This window comes from Lathyrus oleraceus, chromosome 1 (genome assembly GCF_024323335.1).
Source record: "Lathyrus oleraceus cultivar Zhongwan6 chromosome 1, CAAS_Psat_ZW6_1.0, whole genome shotgun sequence".
Taxonomy (NCBI): domain Eukaryota; kingdom Viridiplantae; phylum Streptophyta; class Magnoliopsida; order Fabales; family Fabaceae; genus Lathyrus; species Lathyrus oleraceus.
The window spans coordinates 429,333,395-429,340,501 of record NC_066579.1 but is presented as its reverse complement, the minus strand read 5'-3'; the positions used below and the strand labels follow the sequence as shown (position 1 = coordinate 429,340,501).

The 7,107-nt window shown below is 34.9% G+C and overlaps 1 long non-coding RNA gene across 1 annotated transcript; it reads right to left on the bottom strand.

The window, feature by feature from the left end:
* Positions 1 to 1,260: 1,260 nt before the first annotated feature.
* On the bottom strand, positions 1,261 to 3,681 carry LOC127079599 (uncharacterized). The gene is made up of 2 exons (XR_007787942.1): positions 3,131 to 3,681; positions 1,261 to 1,594 (listed from the first exon to the last, which is right to left on the bottom strand). It is a non-coding gene; the product is annotated as an uncharacterized LOC127079599 (long non-coding RNA).
* Between the last annotated feature and the right edge of the window lie 3,426 nt (positions 3,682 to 7,107).

Here is a 7,107-nt window from a genome sequence, read left to right as displayed (position 1 = left end):
GATCATCACAAAAGGTAACGATTCTATCACTGATCATGCCCATTCGTAAGGATCACTAAAGGAGATTTTTTTTTAATTCCGCTGCGTTTTGGATCGCCCTTTTCCTTCAGTTGTGTGTAACACTTAGCAACATAGATGTATTATGCTTATACTATAGAGAGAGTAATAGTTGCTTATCTCTTGCTAGCCCAGGATATTAGGTTTTCACCTATAAATTGACAGTTTCCACTAGTGGGCTTTTTTTCAATTCTACCCCCAACATAATTAGGATCACAAAATACAACCAACTTATAATATAGGGATTCCTTATAAAGAAGTCACATATTTGATGTTCCTTTCAGATACCTAAAGATTCTCTTAACAATATTTAAATGAGTTTCTCTATGATTTGATTGGAATCGTGCACACAAACAGACACTGAATAAAATATCAGGCCCAAAAGCAGTTAGGTAAAGTAACGAACCAATCATACCTCTAAACAACTTTTGATCCATTTTGGAGTTGTTTTCCTCCTTGTTCAGGCTACAGGTAGAATGCATAAGAGTTTCCATAATCTTGTAATCTTCAATATTGAACTTCTTCAGAAGCTCCTTTGTATATTTGGATTGATGAACATAAGTTCCATTCTTGTCTTGATTGATTTGGATTCCCAAGAAGAATTTCAATTCTCCTATCATGCTCATTTTGAATTCAGCATGCATTGACTTAGAGAACTCTTGGCACAAATAAGCAATAGTGGAACCAAATATTATGTGTCATACCCCAAAAATTGTCATACCTTTTCTCATTTTTACCTGGCCCATGGCTCATGATTTATCTGCATACTCTTACCTTAGTCATTTATCATAAGATATTCATCTGCACTTGCATTTTTTTTCAAATAACATCATTGATTCAAAATGTTCTTGTTATCTATCATACAAAGAATTAAATTATGACAAAGAGGTAGTTCATCTTCATGGGCTAGGGTTTTTATGGTGCACTTGTGAATCAAGCTTATGGTATCATTGTACTACACTTGAATTGGGATGTTCATTTATCTTGGATTAAGTCTTTGGGGATACCTAATATTGGTTTAGAATTTTTGATTATGTTGGATTACATCATGGACAAATGAATTTGAAAGTCATCTGCAAGTTTGACTTTGGTCAACAACTGAAGGTTGACTTTTTGTTGATTGTTTTCTTCATAACGTCTTACTTGATTCATTGGTTAACTTATGTTCTATGGATTTAAGACATAACAATTTACATTCAAGGATTTAAATCAAAGGATTGCAAATTTGTAAATTGGAATGAAAATATACTTATCTTAGAAAACAAGTCACACATTACATTCAAAAGACAAAATCTCATTACAACATCAAAAATACTTGAAAAAAACCAAAGTTACAAATTACGTAAAATAAACATTTTTGACCCATGGTTGGCTTTCGGTCGATTGTTGACTTTTGGTCAAACTAATCCTAAGCCTACTTTTGTCTTTATCCTCATTGATTCATCACGTGATCCTCATAATGTTCTTGATGTCATGCCAACTTTGATAATCCCATGCCAAAACCACTTCATGACCAAGACTCCATGTATGCCCAAACCTGCATGTTTCAAACAAGAACAAGCATCAACATTAAAACAGTCCTGCATAAAACATCACCTACACATTGCAAGCCATACATTTCATTCACATCAGACTAAGCCATACATTCAATGCCCAAATTCAAAACCAAACCAAGCATTTAAAACTACACAACTCAACCCATACGCATACACAAGTATACCATGACAATTCCATGTTACCAAGCTTGTAAATCCATCACCATTGCAGCAACACAAGAAAATAATTCCACAACACACATATCATCATAACATACATTAAATCATCCACCTCATAGTTACAATAACCCAAATGCAATGCATCCTAAAGTCATACCATACATCAAAACAACCATACACATCAACAACTTAGTACACATACACGTACATAATAGTTTGGATAAAGCATACAACCATATCTTAATATAAACATATCATTACAGCCCATGCATCATGGCCTAATATAGACTATAAGCATCATCCACTTTAAAACAAAAGCATCATGATATCAATCCAACCAATATGTTATGAATCATCATATCAAAGACCAATTCATTCACATAAATCACTACACCAAAGTTCATCACACGTCCAAAGTCATCACAGTGCCTTAACTTTAACTATTAAGATAACTAACCAAATCAGTTAGCAGCTAAACCAATCCAATTGCCCTAACCAATTAAACCAACCCCTAACTGTCAGTTTAGTTAACACATAAGCTAACTAACTTACCATCAAAGTTAGTTGCAAATTAACTTGTAGCTTCCAATAACTAACCTAGTAGATAACTCTTACTAACATAATAATTCAAACATTCACTAACAATTCAAAAAAATAGCTTAACAAGTTAATCTTATTAACTATCACATTTCTAACTGTCAAACATTAACTAATAGTACCCTAACTCTTTTATTTATCAGTTCAGTTAAATCCTAACAAACACCAACTAACTAAAATACTAATTCAATTAGCATAACATCAACTAACATAACTAATTGATCCCTCCCCAACTAACATAACAGTTCCACTAATGAAATTATAACTAAGTCCAAAATTTCTAACTCAATTCCCATCCAATTTCCAACTAACTGTCAAACTAACTATGTTAGTTAACCTAACTAATTTGCTAATGAAACTAACTAAATTTAACAACTAACCTAACTATAACTTCCTTTACCCTAAAGTTACCTAAAATAGTTATGAATCTCCTTCCATATTCGATTTTCATCCCCTTTATATAAACTACACTCTCCTCAATCATCTTCAACAACAACAATTCACTCTCATCAAAATTCACCATCACTCTCACTATGCAAACTCTCTTCATTCTCTCTTCTCACAGCCTCACATCCATACTCAAAACTCAAATCACCATTGTTGAGCAAAAATTCACCTTGAAGTTTTGGTTCAATTGAGATAAGCCTTGCCTCTCTACACTTTTCACTCAACAACAACAACCGCACATAACAATTCATAAAAGAAGAAAAAGAATATGAATAAGAAATCAAAATAAGAAGCAATGGATTCGAAGTGTTTACCTGTTAGTATATCTGGTCTTCTCATCTTCAACAATTTCAAAAATTCCCAGGACGTGCCTCTGTTATATAGGTAGGATATTCATTTCTCCCTTGTTTTGCTCCAAATTGTTACCGGTATGTAGACGTTATAGAGGGTAATCAAAGCCTAGAGGTTTCATGTTTTGATTCCCATCACACTGTGTTTAATTTTAGTTTGTGTATTATAGGGTTTTTGGTGTTTTATGTTTGAAATGAAGGGTTTAGTGGAATTGAGTTGAGTTGAGGGTAAGAGGTGCATATAGGAGGTTAAAACGAATCAATTGTGGGGGGTTTTGGCCGTTTTTGGGTTGCTCAGTCGCCTCCGACGCAGTGGAGCAATTTCCAGTGAAGGGACATGTAGAAGAGGATATGAGCATTTGCTTGAAATGAAAATGAAATGAGTGAAGTCTGAGACCTTTCACCCATTTTCCCCATGCATTGGGCTTCAACTCCAAGCCTAAAAGGCTTTGCTATCTGATACACTTTCTTGCTAACACACCTCCCACCTCCTGAACTCAAACAAGGGAAATGGCTTGGGCCTTTAGGATTCTGAGCCTAGCGTCCCAATTGCCATTCAAACACCATTTCGTCAAACATACCCTCTGAAAAGAGAGTGAATAATTATTTAACTATTATGTTTTTTTTCTTTTAAAATTTTTTCAACACATGAAATACATATTAAAAAAATACATTTTTTAGTGCAGTTTAAAAACAAATGATTCTTTAGATTATGATTTAATTAGGTTAGGACTTAATTCGTTAATTATTAGATTTATTTTAGTGATTAATTAGAAATTAGGGCTTAGCATGATTAAATCCAAAATCTAAATGATATTGTTTTGTCTTCGTAATGTCATGTGCTTGTTGTATTGACTCTTAGCATATTCCTTTTGAAAAACTTCCAAAAACTTCAAACACCTGTTGATTATGATATGAATTGTATGCCACGAGTCTTAAGCAATGGAGATGAATGAGAGGGATCATTCTTACACTTGTTTTGAATATCTTTGAATACCGGATGTAAGCCTCAATTACTTAAAGTATTCGTCTCCATTCATAGACTTTAGTACAATTCAAGTCAAAACACTTCTCAACTTCCATCCTCATACCAACACTTTAACAATCAACATCCACAACACCTTTCTCTTTGGACTAAAACACAAAACTCTTTGGACAGTCATACAACTCTTAAGATTAATCACCTTCTCTTGGTTAATCACTTCTTTCATGGGTTAATCACCTTCTCATGGTTAAACACCCATCTCTGAACCATAACCTTATCTTTGGGTTAATCCCCTTCTCATGGTTAAAACCATTTTCGCACATGTTCTCCTTGTGAGACTCGGGCTTAGGCGAACCCTTCATTCTCATGCAGGTCATCCTTGTGAGACTCAAGCTTAGGAAGATCTCTTTTTCTTTTATGTTTGTCTTTTCATACCTGGTGCCTAAACAACCTCTTTTCATGCATGTTTGTCTTGTCGGACCCAATGCGTAGACAAACCCTTTTCATGCATGTTTGTCTTGTCAAACCCAATGCTTAGACAAACCCTTCTCATGCATGTTTGCTTTGTTATACCCAGTGCTTAGGCAAACCCTCATTTTATGCATGTTTGTCTTATCAAACTCAATGCTTAGACAAACCCTTCTTATGCATGTTTTCATTGTCAGTCCTAGTGCTTAGGCAAACCCTCATCTCTTGCATGTCTGCCTTGTCAGACCCAATGCTTAGGCAAGCCACCTTTTGCATGTTTGCCCTATTAAAGCCAATGCTTAGGCAACCCCTATTTCTTGTAGGTGTTGATGCCCATATTTAGGCAAAACCCTATAATTATGAATTGGCTAATCACCATTTATTGGTTAAATGCCATACTCTTTGGTTCAGATACACCACTTTATGGGTTCAAACAACATACTTTTGGTCCAAATAACATCTTCGCAACACCTTCACCAATTCATAAATCTTTTCCAACTCATCCACAAACTCTTTCTCAATTCAACTTATTCACAAACCTTTTCAAAACAAATTTATTTCTTTTCATAAAAGATCTGTTATAAATCGTTCCTTAGCAGTTAGACTATAAGCTTAGAGCATCCGAACGAGGATCAGAATTAGATAACATCAACATATTTCTAGGATACGATTATAATTATTCCTTAAAAACAACCAACAAATACGTAGTTTTTTACCACGAACTACAGAGCTTTGATTTTCTCATTGCACTATGAGAATATGTAGGTACGAGAGTTTGAATCCTTGGAGAGTACATTAATTAAAAACTTATTTTCCTCTTTATTTAAATCAATCACAAGTAACATTTAGATAATAACACTCATTCGTGCAAAGAACATTCAAAATGGTTCCCGTTGAGTACAATAGATATGAGGGATGCGAATATCTTCCCCTTGTATAACCGACTTCCTTACCCTTTTTCCTCTCCCTCGGGTTTTATTGATATTTTCCCTTTATTTTAGAATAAATGAAATTCAATGGAGACTTTGTTGTATTTCGAGCGTGTGATGCACTCAACTATTTGTCGCGGCACGACAGCTAGCGACTCTGCTAGGGAATCCATAAGTAAGTCAAACCTAGTTTTGCTTATTTTCTTTGCATGTTTGGGTGTTTATCTTTATTGTTTTACTTGCTTTATCTTTATTTAATTTACCGCATCTTTATTGCTTTATATATTCATCATATTTTGGATATTTGTTATATTGGTTATTGTGGGTTGGACTCTGTGATGTTACATGAGATAAAAGCTCTATAGATGAGCTTGAGTATACACATAAGATAGTAAGTGGTAGAGTCGTGTTGACCTCCTTGATGTTATGTCTCGATCATGGTTAACACAATACATCACGCCTAGAGTAGATCATTTTGGGAGCATCACTATTTTACGAGTCATTCGTTTTAGACAGTGGTATCTCAAAATGGGTTCATGACTCTAGGGACCTTTTTAGAAACCCTCTTCTTTGAAGAATAGTACCTACCTGTGAGGGGATATGGGTTTGCAGGAAACCCAAGACTCTACATTCTTTGATTATCATGAATACGTCGGACCTTTGAATCTACATCGAGAAGTATGTATATATTATCTAAAATATGTCAAACCTTTGAATCAATGGATGTTGCATACATGTTTGCATTTAGTCCACATAAAAATCATTTTAGCATGTGCATAAATTTTAGGGAATCCACAGTCATCTAATCATAGTAGAGCATTCAATTATAGAAAAATCTAATATAAAAAACATTTTTCAGTGCAAACTCAAGGACCCTAAGCTAGATGAGTTAAGGAAACTTGGAGCTCACTTGGTTGATGGTCACAAAGATACTTTCAAGAAGACTTATGGCAACTTGTTGAGTATTATACCTACCAAGGAGGATACTGGCTTGATCCTCACATTTGCACACTTCTATGATCCTACTCTGCACTGTTTCATATTCCAAAATTTCCTATTGGATCCCACTTTGGAAGAGTTTGATCATATCTGGCGCATTCTGATCAAAGATCAAGTTCCATACATAAGCTTGGATGATTGTCCAAAGTATGCACTGATAGCTCAAGCTCTCCATCTCAAAAAGGAAGTGGTTGAATCTAACATCCGTACCAAAGGCAACACTAGAGGTTTTCTCTCGAAGTTTCTGATTTAGAAGGCTACCACACTTGCTGATAGTGGAAGTTGGGATGCTTTATATGCCATATTTCCTTTTCTCATCTATGGGTCGGTACTATTTCTGAATGTTGAAGGCTTCGTTAATAAGGATGTTGTCAACATCTTCCTATCTATAAATCATGTTCCCACACTTCTGGTCGATGTCTATTTCGCCTTCCATTGGAGAAACAAGAAGAAGGGTGGAGTGATAAACTTATGTATTCCTTTACTTTATAAGTGTCTCTTGACCCAATTACCAAGGAAATAACCTTTTGCTGATAATGTGGGAGCTCTGAAATGGTCTC